Source organism: Staurois parvus, unplaced genomic scaffold (genome assembly GCF_062004578.1).
Source record: "Staurois parvus isolate SC_StPar_1 unplaced genomic scaffold, SC_StPar_1.0 ptg000475l, whole genome shotgun sequence".
NCBI lineage: Eukaryota > Metazoa > Chordata > Amphibia > Anura > Ranidae > Staurois > Staurois parvus.
The window spans coordinates 1,991,444-2,007,600 of record NW_028318271.1 but is presented as its reverse complement, the minus strand read 5'-3'; the positions used below and the strand labels follow the sequence as shown (position 1 = coordinate 2,007,600).

The window sequence follows — 16,157 nt, the reverse complement described above, 5'->3', positions numbered from 1 at the left end:
CGGCGCCCGCCGCTCCGCCTGAGGGCCCGAGACCTGTCGCTCCGCCTGGGGGTCCGGCGCCCGCCGCTCCGCCTGAGGGCCCGAGACCTGTCGCTCCACCTGGGGGTCCGGCGCCCGCCGCTCCGCCTGAGGGCCCGAGACCTGTCGCTCCTCCTGGGGGTCCGGCGCCCGCCGCTCCGCCTGAGGGCCCGAGACCTGTCGCTCCGCCTGGGGGTCCGGCGCCCGCCGCTCCGCCTGAGGGCCCGAGACCTGTCGCTCCACCTGGGGGTCCGGCGCCCGCCGCTCCGCCTGGGGGCACGATGCCCGTCGCCCCGCCTGGGGGCCCGATGCCCGTCGCCCCGCCCGGGGGCACGATACCCGTCGCCCCGCCCGGGGGCACGATGCCCGTCGCCCCGCCCGGGGGCACGGTGCCCGCCGCCCCGCCCGGGGGCCCGGTGCCCGCCGCCCCGCCCGGGGGCCCGGTGCCCGTCGCCCCGCCCGGGGGCCCGGTGCCCGCTGCTCCGCCCGGGGGCCCGGTGCCTGCTGCTCCGCCCGGGGGCCCGGTGCCTGTAGCCCCGCCCGGGGGCCCGGTGCCTGTCGCCCCGCCCGGGGGCCCGGTGCCTGCTGCTCCGCCCGGGGGCCCGGTGCCTGTCGCCCCGCCCGGGGGCCCGGTGCCTGTCGCCCCGCCCGGGGGCCCGGTGCCTGTCGCCCCGCCCGGGGGCCCGGTGCCTGCTGCTCCGCCCGGGGGCCCGGTGCCTGCTGCTCCGCCCGGGGGCCCGGTGCCTGTAGCCCCGCCCGGGGGCCCGGTGCCTGCTGATCCGCCCGGGGGCCCGGTGCCTGCTGCTCCGCCCGGTGGCCCGCTGCCTGCTGCTTCGCCTGGTAATCCGATGTGCCTCTGCCCGGAGTCCTGCCCGATGTGCCTCTGCCCGGAGTCCTGCCCGATGTGCCTCTGCCCGGAGTCCTGCCCGATGTGCCTCTGCCCGGAGTCCTGCCCGATGTGCCTCTGCCCGGAGTCCTGCCCGATGTGCCTCTGCCCGGAGTCCTGCCCGATGTGCCTCTGCCTGGAGTCCTGCCTGATGTGCCTCTGCCCGGTGTGCCTCTGCCCGGAGTCCTGCCCGATGTGCCTCTGCCCGATGTGCCTCTGCCCGATGTGCCTCTGCCCGATGTGCCTCTGCCCGGAGTCCTGCTCGATGTGCCTCTGCCCGGTGTGCCTCTGCTCGATGTGCCTCTGCCCGGAGTCCAGCCCGGTGTGCCGCTGCCCGGAGTCCTGCCCGGTGTGCAAGTCTTTGATATCCCGCCAGTTGCCAGACCCGGGCGGTGGAACATTTTGCCCAGCTAGGACTGTTTGGAGCGTCCTGAGGCCGCTCCTTGAGGGGGGGGTACTGTTAGGAATGGACTGGCCAGCAATGGTGGGACTCACCTGCCTTTTGATCTGCAGTACCAGGGCTGGCCAGCGGGTGCTCCCAGCAATCAGAGACTCAACCTTTCAGCCAGCTAACACCTGGAACTGATGATACTGGTGTATTTAAGGGATGGCCAGACTTGCAGACTCTGCCTTGGTGTTGTGTTTGTCCTGGGCCCTGTATCTGTCCTGCATCCTGTTTCTGTTCCTTTGCTGACTTCTCCTGCTCTGATCCTGGCTTGTGACCCTGACCATCCCTCTGTCTGACCCTCTGTACTACGCTGCTTGCTACCTGTTCTGATCCCTGGCTTGTGACCCGGACCATCCCTCTGCCTGACCCTCTGTACTATGCTGCTTGCTACCTGCTGAACCTGGCCTGTGACCCCGACCATTCTCCGCTTGCTCCCCCTGTACCTACCTGCCCAATTGATATTGACCCGGCCTGCCTGACGACGCTTGCTTGTATATACTGTTATCTGTGGGTGGTTTGGTTTGGTTTGTTTGCACCGTATTATGTTTTAGTATTGCACTGCGTTTATGTTTGTACTGTTAGTGTTAATAAATTATATTGTTTATAACATATCTGAGGTCTGCGTTTCCCTGCTTCAGTCACACACCTCTGGTCATACCTGGGAGCCCTGACAGTTACGCACGTGACAGCGCGGTTTTAGATTGGCTAGTCCTTCGGTCACAAGTTGGTGAGAAGGGCTGGAGGTCTGACGCCACGACCGTCACACATGGTATCTGGAGGTAATTGCTCTTGGAACTAAGTGCTCCCTGTAGGAGTGGACATCAACACCGACAAAAGGATCAGGATCTTAGGTCTGTCTGTGGTGCCCAGAGAGGTCACGCCATACGCGTGTTGGATTTAACCTGCTTGCCCGCAGGAGTAACTCATCCAGTCTCTTCTGCAATAAAGAGTCTGCCTGCTCGCAAATATTTTTTTCAACTTTATTTCCACTTTAAGTGAATGCTCCGACAGCATTTAGCTAGGTCTGATTCCTTCTTTTCAAAAGACGATTAAGATTTTGGGCTAAAAATTAGCATTCCCAAAATGTGTGGACCATGTCCAACTCTGATTATTGCAGAGCACAGCAAGGTTACATTTTTGTTTAAACCTTGGCACCTCAGACTCTGTAAGCCTGCCTGGGATAACAGACTATAATAAGTAACAAGCAGTGGCCTTTTGGGATTTCGGCTCATTGTTACAACAGAAGAAAAAGCGAGCAATGCTGATTAATTATTATCTCTGATCATGATCAGAGCCCAGCAGGCTTTTTCAACACATTTCATTTTCCTCCTTCTGCTCACGGCACATACCTTACAATATATTATGTTATCATGCTGAGAATTTCTAATGGCTAATAGAAAACCACCATACACTGCTAGAAATGTGTTTGAGGAAAAATTTCCATCCTGTTTCTTCAAATGTCAATTTTACACACTAATGTTTAGAAAATTGAATAATTATTCTTAAAGTGGTTGTAAACACTAATGGATTTAATGCCTTAATCGCTTCCCACCCAGCCAATGTACATAAAGGACATGGTGGGAGCTTCACCATTCTGATTGGATGCACCCGTCAGATTTATGACCAACCACGCGTCTGGTCCCTCTGACATAGCACATCCCAGATCAGGATATGAGCTAATTGGCCCCCCAATCATGTGATGGCTGTGTCCAATCACAGCCATCAAAGAGTGTAAACAGAGGCACATGTCTCTGGATCGGCTTTCCTTGCTGAGCTCGGTGAGAGCTCAGTGGGGGTGAGGGATGCTACTGCCTGTCAGTGATTTCTGTGTAGCTGATGATTTTTATTGTTCAGCTACACAAAGATAACACACACTGCGGCCTTGCCACAAAAGTGCACCAAACACCATCTGTCCCTGTCCACAGTGTACATCAACATAGGTACCAGTGTCCCATCAACATCTGTCACAGTGCACCAGTGCACAAAAACATCTGTCACAGTGTACCGGTGTCCCATCAACTTTGCAATAGTGTCCCAATTCAACATCAGCATCTGTCAGTGTCTGCCAGTGGACGATCAACATCTCTCACAGTCTACAAGTGCACATAAAAATCTGTAAGTGTACCAGTGTCCCACCAACATCTGTCACAGTGTACCAGTGGTGGTATGCAATCAGATGCTTTTAGGGCAGAGGAGACATCTGGGGTCTAACAGACATCAGATCTCTCCCTAAAGAGTACCTTTCACTGCCTATTGCGATCACAAGTGATGTTTCATTTCTTGTGACAGCAAAAGATGTGATAACAAAACATTTTTTAACCGGTTCTGCACCACCCTATAGCAGAAATACTGCTACAGGGCGGCACAGGTGCGCAAAATGACGTATATGTATGTGATTTTGCAATTCCGAGTAGGGGGCTCATGCGCCACCATTCGCGGCCAGTGATTACTCGCCGGCACCCAGTAATCGCCGAGTTTTTCTGACGGGGGAGAGACCTGTGTATAAACAACACAGATCTCTCCCCTGTCTGCTCCTGCACACTGCTTTGTATGGCTCTGCCCAGTACTATTATTACCGTGTCAGTGCTTATTAGCACTGATCCCTGTATTGGTGTCACTGGGGATGTCAGTGACATCAAGTCAGTTCCCCCCAGTGTCAGAATGCCCACCGCAGTCCCACAGTCCTGCTATAAGTCGCTGATCGTCACCATTAATAGTAAAAACAAAAATAAAATTCCAGTAACGCTATAACTTTCATGAAAGCCAATTAATTTACAGGTATTGGGATTTTTGTTTTTAGCAAAGACATGTAGCAGAATACATTTTGGCCTAAATTTATGATGAAATTTAAATTTTTACATTTTTTGGTAAAATTTTTTGAAGAAAAAATACTTATTTGTAAAACGTTGTTACTGAAACTAAGAAAAACACGTTTTTTTTCTAAATTTTCTGTCTTTTTTTGTTTATAGTACAAAAAATAAAACCCAGTGGTGATTAAATACCACCAAAAGAAAGCTCTACTTTTGTGAAAAAGGAAAAAAAATTTAATTTGGGTACAGTGTTGATGTATGACTGAGTAATTGTCATTCAAAATGTGATGCTGAAAGCTGAAAACTGGCCTGGGCAGGAAGGGGGTGAAAGTGCCCGGTATTGAAGTGGTTAAGGTAAACAAATCTTGCACTGCCCCCCCCATCATATTGCTGCGCCCCCAAAATCATGTGACTTCCAGAGCTACTTTGCATTGTAAATTGCAACTTGATACTTCTTCAATGTGACTTTCATCCGACTTGCTACTTTGACAAATCAAATTGCTACTTTGGCAAATCATAACAATACCAGGGGCGGACTGACCATTCGAGCTCTCGGGCACTGCCCGAGGGCCCGGGGTCAGTAGGGGGCCCCATGAGATGTCTTTGATACCTTTCGCAGGCTTTTTTTGGGTGTGGTTTGAGTGTTGGCTAGGACACAGGGGCCCCATGATTTCCTATTGCCCGGGGGCCCCATGAGTTGTCAGTCCGCCCCTGAACAATACAGAGTGTGACACACAGTATTGAACTTACAAAAGGTTGCAGCCAAAGTGACAAAGAAATGACTTCCTTGCAACATTTTGTGATTTGCAGTCTATGACACTCATGTCTCAAGGAAGACGCAGAAAAATAGTGCAGGAACTACTTTTTTCTTTTTGGAGCCACAGCATTTAAAACTTTACTCATTGAATTGAATGTGTTTTGACTTGTCATGCGACTTTCTGTGTTGTGTGTCAGAACAAGTCGCTTGAGAAGTCACAGCAGTGTAAACTAGGGCTTATCTGAGTCCTTTATTGATCCAGTGCTGTGTCCTGTGGCAAGTCTTCTCTCCTCCCTGGTCGCTCTAGCTTTGCTGATAGCAGTGGAAGCCATTGACTCCTGGTGTTGTCAATCAAATCCAGTGAGGAGGGAGCATGACTACTGCTGTGTGTGTCTATGAACATACACAGCTGTACATGTCTGACCCCATACAAGTGACTAGAAGGGAGGTTTGGCCACTCTGTGCAATAACATTGAGCAGGTAAGTATAAACCTGTTTATTATTTTAATAAAAAAAAACAAACACTTTACAATCACTTTAACCTCTTGCCAACCACGCTATAGCCTAATGATGGCTGCAGCGTGGTTGTCCAGTTCTGGGATAGCATCACATGATGTCGTCCCAGAACATGCCCTCCCCTGGGCTCACAGCGGTGCACACCCCTGTCCTATGGACACAGCTGATCATGTGATGAGGTAAAAGGCCAATCACAACGGCCTTTTACCAAGTGATCAGCAGTGTCCAATGACACAGCAGATCACCGAGTAAATACAATTGTCGGTTATCGGCAGCACTTTCCTCACGCTGTCACAGTGCCCATCAGTGCAGCCTATCAGTGCCCATCAGTACTGCCTATCAGTGCCCATCATTGCTATATATTAGTCATTATATTGGGCAGCACAGTGGCTAAATGGTTAGTCTGGCAGTACTAGGGTCGCTGGTTCAATTCCCAGCCACGGCTCCACCTGCTTTGAGTTTGCATGTTCTCCCTGTACCTGCGTGGGTTTCCTCCGGGTACTCCGGTTTCCTCCCACGCTCCAAAGACATGCTGGTAGGTTCATTGGATCCTGTCTAAATTGGCCCTAGTATGTGTATGTATGAATGTGAGTTAGGGACCTTAGATTGTGCACCCCTTGAGGGTTAGGGACTGATGTGAATGTGTAATATATATATGTAAAGCGCTGCGTAAATTGACGGTGCTATATAAGTACCTGAAATAAATACATTTAAAAAATAAATAAATAAATTAGTGCAGCATCATCAGTGCGGCCTCATCAGTGCCACCTCATCAGTGCAGCATATCGGTGCCCATCAGTGTTGCCTATCCGTGCCCATCATTGTTGCATATTAGTGCAACATCATCAGTGCTGCCTCATCAGTGCAGACTCATCAACACACATTAGTGAAAGAGAAAAATTACCTATTTGCAAAGGTTTATAGTAGAAACAAAGAAAAACTTTTTTTTTAAAATTTTTTTGCTCTTTTTTTGTTTATAGTGCAAAAAATAAAACACCCGGCGGCGATTAAAAACCACCAAAATAAAGCTCTATTTGTGTGAAAAAAAGATAAAAATTTCATATGGGTACAATGTTGCATGATCGCGTGATTGTCATTCAAAATGCAACAGCGCTGAAATCTGAAAATTGGCCTGGGCACAAATTGGGTATAAGTGCCCGGTAGGCAAGTGGTTAAAATAAAACCAAATTAAGTAGTGTATGGCCAGCACACTACTAGCTGTGCTTCTCCTTGAGGGTTTCCTTGCAGCAGATAAAATGAAGCTTATGTATGCTACATATGATAGTCCATCTAGTTCAACCATAATAAAAAAAAAAGAAAAAAGACCTCTATATACACAATCCTATACTTACCCTATGAAGCATGGTCCAATTCCTCCCCCCTCCCCCCAGGGAATTGAATATTCCCTGGATCAGGTGTTAATACCTTTAACTATTATCTGATCATATGTTGTGCATTTAGGAATGCAACTAGCTTTTTAAAACAGTCTACTGAGCTGGCCAGAACTTGTTTTTGAAGGAGTCTTTTTTCCATGGCTTCGATCTTTCAGTGTTATATAAACATTCCTCTCACAGGTATCTGAACATGCGTAATGTTTGTACCTGAGATTTGTCTGTTCCATGATGGAAAACAAGGTTATAATCAACACCTAAGTGACTTTCTTTCAAATCATCCTTTCAGCTAGCCAGTGTGTAAAGGATATTCGGGGCTAGAGTGAACTAAGTGCTCACCAAATCTCTACTGGGGCAATATGCTTTCCAAATCAAGACTTGACCTTCGTAATGGTGATAGATGCTCCATCTTGCATCTTAAAGGCTCTTTGATGTTTTGTAAAGTATCCCGGAGTTGGCATTATTATTAAAATCAATGATCTCTCTAGCTATCCATGGTGGCTCAGCTATGTCATACACCAGCATTTTCAGACTCTTGGCCTTTTAGCAACAAACTCTCTTTCAAGAACACTTCCATTTTTTTCATGGCTGCAGTGCCTTATGAATCCTTCTATCAGTTCCTTGGAGGGTGCTTGGAAATCTGTATACACTATATTTATATTATTATACAATTTAAAACATTTTTCACCTGTGGCATACACAGTAAAATGGCTATATAATCATATAGTAGCTATAGCTGTAGTTCAATTTTCAATAAAACATTTTTGGACAAAATCATAGCATTTGGAGTGAAAACTGTTGGACAGATTTGCTGTCTATGCAAATATTTTTTTCTAGTCAAGAGTATAGTAAGCTCAGATACATACATGACTATTGCACCAGAGATAGGCTCGTCCTCTTCCCCATTACCACCATTACCGTTCCGCGCCAACCCCCTTCCCCTTAACCAATTATACTAACAAAAGACATAACACCAATTTTGGAGTAAATGGCCAACATAGCCTTTTATTAACAACTCAAGTTACAATACACCAACCATTCCTTATAACAGAAACCCACAGAATTGTTGTTGGTCTTCGAAGGCACCCCAAAATGATCCGAAATGCACCTGCGGACAACCATATACACTAGGCCTCCAGCCGCAACCAACCAGCTCGGAGACAACCATACCGTCCGCAGTGCAGCACCACCACCTTCCAGTTAAACCTTGGTTAACTGGGAATGTCCCTGGGCATCCCATACCACGGATGGGTCCCACACCATTGTTGTTTACCTTCCAAATAAGAACCGCCTCCAAAGACCAACAACAGTCCATGAACCAACATAATCCCCCCCTCTACCTGGAGGGACCCAAAACTCACCCAAACAGGGAGGGCGGGAGGGAAGCTCACACTCTTGCCGTCCAGCTAACTGACGCCCCCTCACAGAACCTCCCACCCTAAGGTGCAGCAAAACCCCACCTACACCAACCTCTACCAATCAGCTACCCCCCACTAACAATAACAAATCCCCCTGGAGCTACCTTAACCCTTTCTGCTCTTCCTTCCCCCACTCTGGGCCTAGTCATGTATGCCCTGCGCTATTTCTTCTTTATTTCGCTACGGGCATTTCTTTTCTGTTGTCCTATGCATGCAGATTTAACACCACTCCGACTCTTGTATTTGTCTCTAGGGGTATATAACGACCCTAGGGTCTTTTCAGGAATTCTCCATTATTGGGAATCTCATCTACCAAAAGGCAGGAGAAGACACTGGAAATGTGGTTTGAAAATATTTATTTTACTAAAGACGCTATATGGGAACAGATTGACAAGTCAGACAAATTGGAGTGCCATCTCTAGCAGACTGCTACATCACAATTATCCTGCAGCTACAGATGGCAGGGTCTGAAATGGCAGCTACTTACAAATGTTAGATTGGGTGCGTAGGCAAAGACTAACTGCCAAAAGATTTTGTGGACCAAAGAAAAATAATTTCCACAAGGATGTATGTTTGTGAAGTGTTACCCCCGCTGGAGCTGCTTGGTAGATTGGGTTTTCTCTGTATTGTAACGGGTTGAGGGAAATGCACATAAATGAGCAAATAGAGAAATACATGGAAGAGTTGTGGATGAACGCTGAAAAAATGCCACATCCCTGTTTACTAAATCGAATATGCTGCTAAACCCCCTTATGGGACTTTCAAGGCACTCAATATCACAACTTAAGTTAAAAATATAGTATACATTTTATATATACAGGTTTGAATGGATAAAAGACACAGCTTTTGGTACATAACATCATATATAGTGTACATCATCGCTTGTCATAGAAGATATGGTAATTTTCATGTGTTTCCATTCACCCAACGCATTTCAGACAACTCCTTCCTCGGGGGTATCAGGAATTCCACATCTCTGCAATAGAATTGTACAAATTGAAAACAAAAAAACATATATCTTATTTAATAAATAATACAATGAATTGTATTTGCTAATCACAGAAATGACAGTTATTGTATATGGAAAAAGATGTAATAGATAAAAATAACAAGTGTGGACATCCCCGATCCAGCCAAGTGGACATCACAATTACCACATCTTCTATGACAAGCGATGATGTACACTCTATATATGATGTTATGTACCAAAAGCTGTATATATGTGTCTTTTATCCTTTCAAACCTGTATAAATAAAATATATACTATATTTTTAACTTAAGTTGTGATATTGAGTGCCTTAAAAGTCTCAAAAACAGGGGTAGGCAGTTGTAAATAGGTAGGCACATTCAGTGGTGTATTCATTTCTTGTGCTGCCCTTGGCAACACAAGAATCAGGCGTCCCCCTACCAGCAGCACACCTCCCCACCACCACCCTCCGCAACCGTCGCCCACCTCACCCTCCCACACCACCAACACCTGATCACCCGCCATATGCCACCCCCGTCACCACCACCAACACTTGATTGCCCGAACTAACCTGCACAAGAAGCATGCGGCCATCCTCGCACCCTCCAGCAGTGCGCAGCCTCCTCACCATGTCTCCGTCCCTGCCACTTCTTCCAGGGCAGTGGCGCCGCCCCCCTGAAGATTACCACCCAGGGCAAATGCCTTGCTTGCCGCACAGTAAATACACCGTGGGGCACATTTACAACAATAGCACAATACAGCAGAAATCAAAAGAAGGACAGATTTGCCTGGCTGGTGCGCCTAGGCAAATCATAGCTTAGCAGGAATGAACCAAAAGAAAAATCTAAAAAAGCTCTATGTCACTATCCCCGATTATTTATTTTTAAGGAAATATAATCTCAAAATATAACAAATAACATTGACATTCTGAGTATCAAGGTAGGAATTTCCTGTTGTGCAGATGATATTTTTTCAAAATCTCAGAACTTATTACTACCTTTGATAAATGATGAATGTTGCAACCTTTTAACTTAAGGACAAATTTAAATCAATTATAATAGAAATAAATGGTTTACTCTTTCTAAACACTTCCTCCCTCCAAATTGTAAAAGGAAGCATAAAATACTTGAAATGAAGCTGATGGATAACCCAAAAACTACTTAGATTTAAATTCTCCAATCTCATTTATCTATTATACAAGCAATAGTCGATTCCTAAAAGACTTTACAATCTGCTGAAGTTTAGTTGATTTTTTTTTCTCTTACAGTTCGTACATATATATAATCTTGTCCTTGCTCCCTTGATGCAGTAGTAACTCCCCTATCTTGAGTCAACAACAATCATGATCTGTTGAAGAGGTGTGTTTTTTTCTTCAATTTTACAGATTTTTGTCTTTGTTTGAACAAAAAGTGGACCTTGCCGTAAAATGCAAGGTCTGCTTAAAGCGATTTTAAACCTTTACATATACCCAGTGAAGTGACTGGCCTCAGATAATACACTGAGATTAAACAAATCCTCCTACATACGCTGTACCTGTTTATCTGCAGCACTCTCTCCTCCACAACTGTTCAATGTTCACACATCAACACATATTTTTGGGCTTCCAGAAGGTGGTGGTGGTGAATCTGATGTAACATGCTGCACAGCATAGAGCAGAGACCAGAATGGGGAGGGGGGGTTTCTGATGTAACACACAGCCCAGCATAGAGCAGAGACCAGAATGGGTAGGGGGGTGGGGGGTGGGAGAGATCTGATGTAACACACAGCACAGCATAGAACAGAGACCATAATTGAGGGAATGGACATCCCCCTTAACACAGAGTCTCATAGGGAAACATGCACAGCTGAGACTGTCAATCACCTGCTGTGTGCGTGTGTGTATGTGTGTGTGTCGGGGGGGGAGGGGGTCTCTTGGGATTGATTGATGTTGATAATATCTTTCAAATGACTAATGCAGATAACTGAAGAAAGAGAAATCAGAAACGGTTCACACTTGGTGTGGTGCTTTGGACTGAGGCAAGTACACACTATAGAAAGGATATCACAAAATTAAAGGATAAGCTTTGTTTATGTTCCATTTCAGGGGTTTAGAACCACTTTAAGGCTGCATTAACACTTAAACAGAGCAATTTTCAGATGTTTTCAGGCATTTATATTTGAGTGTTTTTGCATGCCTATACAAGCATTTTAGAATCTGTTTTAGACAATGGAAGGCACTAGGAGGAGACCAGGCTAAAAAATGCTTGCAATACACTTGAAAATGCACTAACAAACTCTTGATTCAAGTGTTTACAGGTATTCTCTTTGAAGTCTATAACGCCAAAAACACCCCAAATCTTCCTCAAAAGTAGCTCATATAGCTTTTGGAGCATCAGGCTTTGAGCTACAGGCATATATGTGACCGGCCACCATTGAAATACATAAGATGTAGTCACTGACAAATAGAGAACTTCAGACTACAAAATGCTCAGGTGCGAATGGGGCCTAAAATATTAGACCCTCTTTCTCTATTGTTATTAGCCACTTAGTTAAAAAAAAAAAAAACAATAAAGAAAAAAGCTAATAAATATACTTACCTTTCCCTCAGCTTGAAGAATGATTTAAATCTCTCAAGCTGGTACTACAGCACAGTGCATGGACGTCTTCACTAGAGATCTGGTCTATTCAGCATTGCTTGGGATCTCACCAGAAGAAGAGTGACATTACCATAACCAAGGCATCATCGGCAGCAGCCAATGGAAAGTATAGCATATTAAGGACCAAATCTCATTGTCGCATGGCAGCAACTAGAGTGTTACTGTAACATGCATTGTTATGTTGGTGTTCTGCCATGCCAACCCTTCTAAATGCCATCCCAATGCATTTTTCACAGTGCACATTCATTGCAGTCACCACAATACACTGTAAGAAACTACTGTAGGTGGTGGAACTCTTCACTGGTAAAAATAGTGCTTGCACCTTTTTTAATGTGCTATTGTATATTAGGCAGCCTATTCAAATGAATGAGCTGCTTCAACATACTGCAATTTAATTAGTGGCATAACCGATGTGAATTAATACACTGCAATGATGTAAATGGGCCCTTAACTACTTTGTCAAGCTAATTCTTTTGTCCCCTTTTTCCCGACTTAACAGGAGCCACCCTCTCCCTCCACTGATGAATACCTAGGCTGGCCGTAGATTTCTTTTTTTTTGAATGGTTACCTGGCTAAGAAATGGATTCCCCATCCACACAAGCAAGATGGATAGAGGAATCCTCCCCACTGTGCTATTCCCGATTGGCTGCAGCCGCTGATCGAATTAAAAATGTCCAATAGTCTGTTCGAGAGAAGTTGATCGTCCCTGCTAAACTGGTCAAATATTGATCCGTCTATGGCCAGCCTTACCTCAATCGATTGTTTACATCCAGCAGCCCAGAGACAAACCAAATGGAATGTAAATAATCCCCAGTGGCCGCAGCCACAGATAGAGGAATAGGAGCATGGGTTAGGTCAGAGCAAAAGGGCAAAGCTAACAAGGGCACTTTGTCTTACAATGCACTTATCTTTTATCTATGTAACTGTATGTACAGTATGTAATTACGAACTTTACTTCAGTGCATTTAGTAATTTCCACAGCTCTTCATTCTAAAACAATCATCTTCTCTCTTGTAAGATTGGGGCTCTTCTTGAAATTACCATCCTTTTAGATGCTCTTCAACATAGGTCTAATGATCATTGAGGCATCAGAAGAAATTATCTGCAGAAGATGAGAACTCTTCTCTAATGAGCAGGGAAGGGCATTGCTAATGATGAATCACAGTATTCCTAATTAGACTACAAATCTAGATGGTTATCTTTGTCATTTCCATTACTGAAACACTGTCTTGAATAGTTCTAACTGTGCCTGCTACTGAGTCACAAGATGGGTCTAAAATACCAATTATGATGCCAGTAAATGCCAGGAAAATTTAGGCCTATAAAATGTTAACAAATGATGCTGAAAAGAACATTTAATAAAGTACTAAGGCAAAACGGCCAAGGTGACCTTGTTCACGGTGCTATCTGTCACCAGGGCTTTATGTACCATCATGGCAATCACAGGTCAATGTCTAGGGCAGCACCAAAATGTGATAGCTTTTTTTTTATTATGTTTCCCTCTTCTGTCCTACTCTGGACTTCATTCAGCAGAGCCCTGTAAGGAGAAGGGGGTTGCAGGGGATGTGGAAAGGAGTCAAAAGACTCAGTATGGTTCAGGAAAGTGGGTTGTTCTACTAGGCCTTCTTCCCCACAACCAGCATTGCATCCCAAGTAGGCACCACTGACATCTAGCGAGTAATTACAGTTTGCTGACATTACTTAATCACTGCTATCTGTTTTGGGTTACCATTGCTCAGATTTTCCTGACTGTGTAAATTGCTGCAAACTGATTGTAGCCCCCCAAATATTAATCTGTGCCATTTTGAATTATCCAATACAACTGTGGTTATTGAAATTTGTGTCTATTGCCTTTTACTTGGTGCTGAATTACACAAGAAAGCCCAGCAATCGCCAGGACCGTCTCTTAAAGTTGCGGGATTGGGGCACCACCAGTGCAGAGCTTGCTCAGGAATGGCAGCAGGCAGGTGTGAGTGCATCTGCACGCACAGTGAGGTGAAGTCTTTTTGAGGATGGCCTGGTGTCTAGAAGGGCAGCAAAGAGGCCACTTATCTCCAGGGACAGCCTGATATTCTGCAAAAGGTACAGGATTTGGACTTCTGAGGACTTGGGTAGAGTCATTTTCTCTGATGAATCCCCTTTCTGATTGTTTGGGGCATCTGGAAAAGACCCTTTCCAGAGAAGAAAAGGTGAGTGCTACCATCAGACCTGTGTCATGCCAACAGTAAAGCATCCTGAGACCATCCATGTGTGGGATTGTTTCTCAGCCAAGGGAGTGAGCTCACTCACAATTTTGCTTAAGAACACAGCCATGAAATAAGAATGGCACAAAAACATCCTCCGAGAGCAACTTCTTCCAACCATCCAAGAACAGTTTGGTGAAGAACAATGCCTTTTCCAGCATGATGGAGCACCTTGCCATAAGGCAAAAGTGATAACTAAGCAGCTTGGGGAACAAAACATTGAAATTTTGAGTCCATGGCCAGGAAACTCCCCAGGCCTTAATTCCATTGAGAACTTGTGGTCAATCCTCAAGAGGCGGGTGAACAAAAAACCCCCCACAAATTCTGACAAACTGCAAACATGGATTATGTAAGACTGGGCTGCCATCAGTCAGTATGTAGCCCAAAGCTGAATGACAGCATGGCAGGGCGAATTGCAGAGGTCTAGAAAAAAGAAAAAGGTCAACACTACAAATATTGACTCATAAATATAAATTCATTGTAATTGTTAATAAAAGCCTTTGACACTTATGAAATGCTTGTAATTATACTATCATAGTAACATCTGACAAAAAGATCTAAAAACACTGAAGCAGCAGACTTTGTGAAAATTAATATATGTATCACTCTCAAAACTTTTGGCCACGGCTTGTACTTTGATTGAAACCTCTTACTGGTTCATCTTGATACGGGATGAGACACTGATGAATAGAAGACTTCACATTATTAATATGCTATTCTTTATATTTACCTGACTAAAAAAAAAAAGAAAGAATGAAAAGAAAATACTTTTACAATGTTTATTATTTTAGTACTTACCATGCAAAACTACTATACGGTACAAGGCTTTTAATAACCACAATAATAATAAAATGTATAGAGAGAAAAAAAAAACACCCACACGTACACTCATGGCTACACATCTAATATTATGCAATCTTGTGTCCAAACCTCTTACTGTAGAGTGTCCAGTTTGCTGGAGGAATCTGTGCTCTGTGCTGGTACAAATCCTACCCAAAAATCAGTAGAGGAATTGCACACTGACCTCCAAAGCTGCAATTGCTCATGTAATTCTAGGCTCTGGGCTTTCAGATTATCCTTTACTGTATCAGTAAGAATGATTTGTTCTATGTGAAGGCTGATTTTTTTTTTAGGAAAAATATATGTATGGCTTATGCACAGTGACAGTGTTCCTTCATTTGTCTTTTCCAGGTCACAGTCATCTCAGGAAAGAAGAAGTGGTGTATGCGAGAATGTCTGAAGGCGGTGTTATTTATTTTCAAGTTTAGGAAGTTCTACCCACATAAAAATAACAGAAAATGTACAATTTGAGGAAATAAAATGATGAAAGTTTCAGGAAATTTTAAAGTATATTAGAGTGATTGTCATATTTCAAAAACTCAAAAAAACCCCCAAGAGTAACAATAAAAGTTTAAAACTTACCAGCAGCACCCCGACTTGTCCCACCACAGGTCCACTGTCTTCAAGAGGGAATCTTTAGCTGGGCATACATTATTAGATTTTTTTTGCTCAACCTGTGGATGGCACAAAAAAAATCAAACAGATTCCTCTGTCCACATTATACAGTACATCACGAATGGACAAATCCCCCTCTCGACAATTGTACTCTGACAGCCAAAGGCATCAAAGAAGATCTGCATACCAAGGTGGGCCCTTTCACTTTTAAGAAAGGGCTGAATCCAAAGAACAAAAAGGTATACCGCTCAGGCAAACAATCCAGATCAATCTACAACAGGTGCAGGTGCAGGCTCGCCACCACAAAGGATGAAATAGAAAGAAGAGTCACTGATATGATTAAGCACAATATTGCGTGAAACGCGTTAACAGGTCCTGTATTCATGTCCTGGTGTTTTGTGTGTCCTATGGATTAATAAATACACACTATATTCATCTATCCTTCTGTGTGCGGCTGACGCTTCTTCCTATTGCACTTTTAGGAAAAGCAGGAATGAGTGGTGCTCATCACCAACACATCTTATTTAAAGGATGCCATATCATAAGGTACAACCATTGTATAAAACACATCACATTACAGCAGAGTGTTACAGATAACCTTTATTGAAAAAA

The 16,157-nt window shown here is 44.8% G+C and overlaps 1 long non-coding RNA gene across 1 annotated transcript in view; it reads left to right on the top strand.

The window, feature by feature from the left end:
* Window positions 1–15,430, top strand: part of LOC149452381 (uncharacterized) — a 70,387-nt gene extending 54,957 nt beyond the window's left edge. Inside the window, exon 2 of the long non-coding RNA XR_016314879.1 lies at window positions 15,282–15,430. This is a non-coding gene — a long non-coding RNA (uncharacterized LOC149452381). The remainder of the gene's footprint in view (window positions 1–15,281) is intronic.
* Window positions 15,431–16,157: the final 727 nt, after the last annotated feature.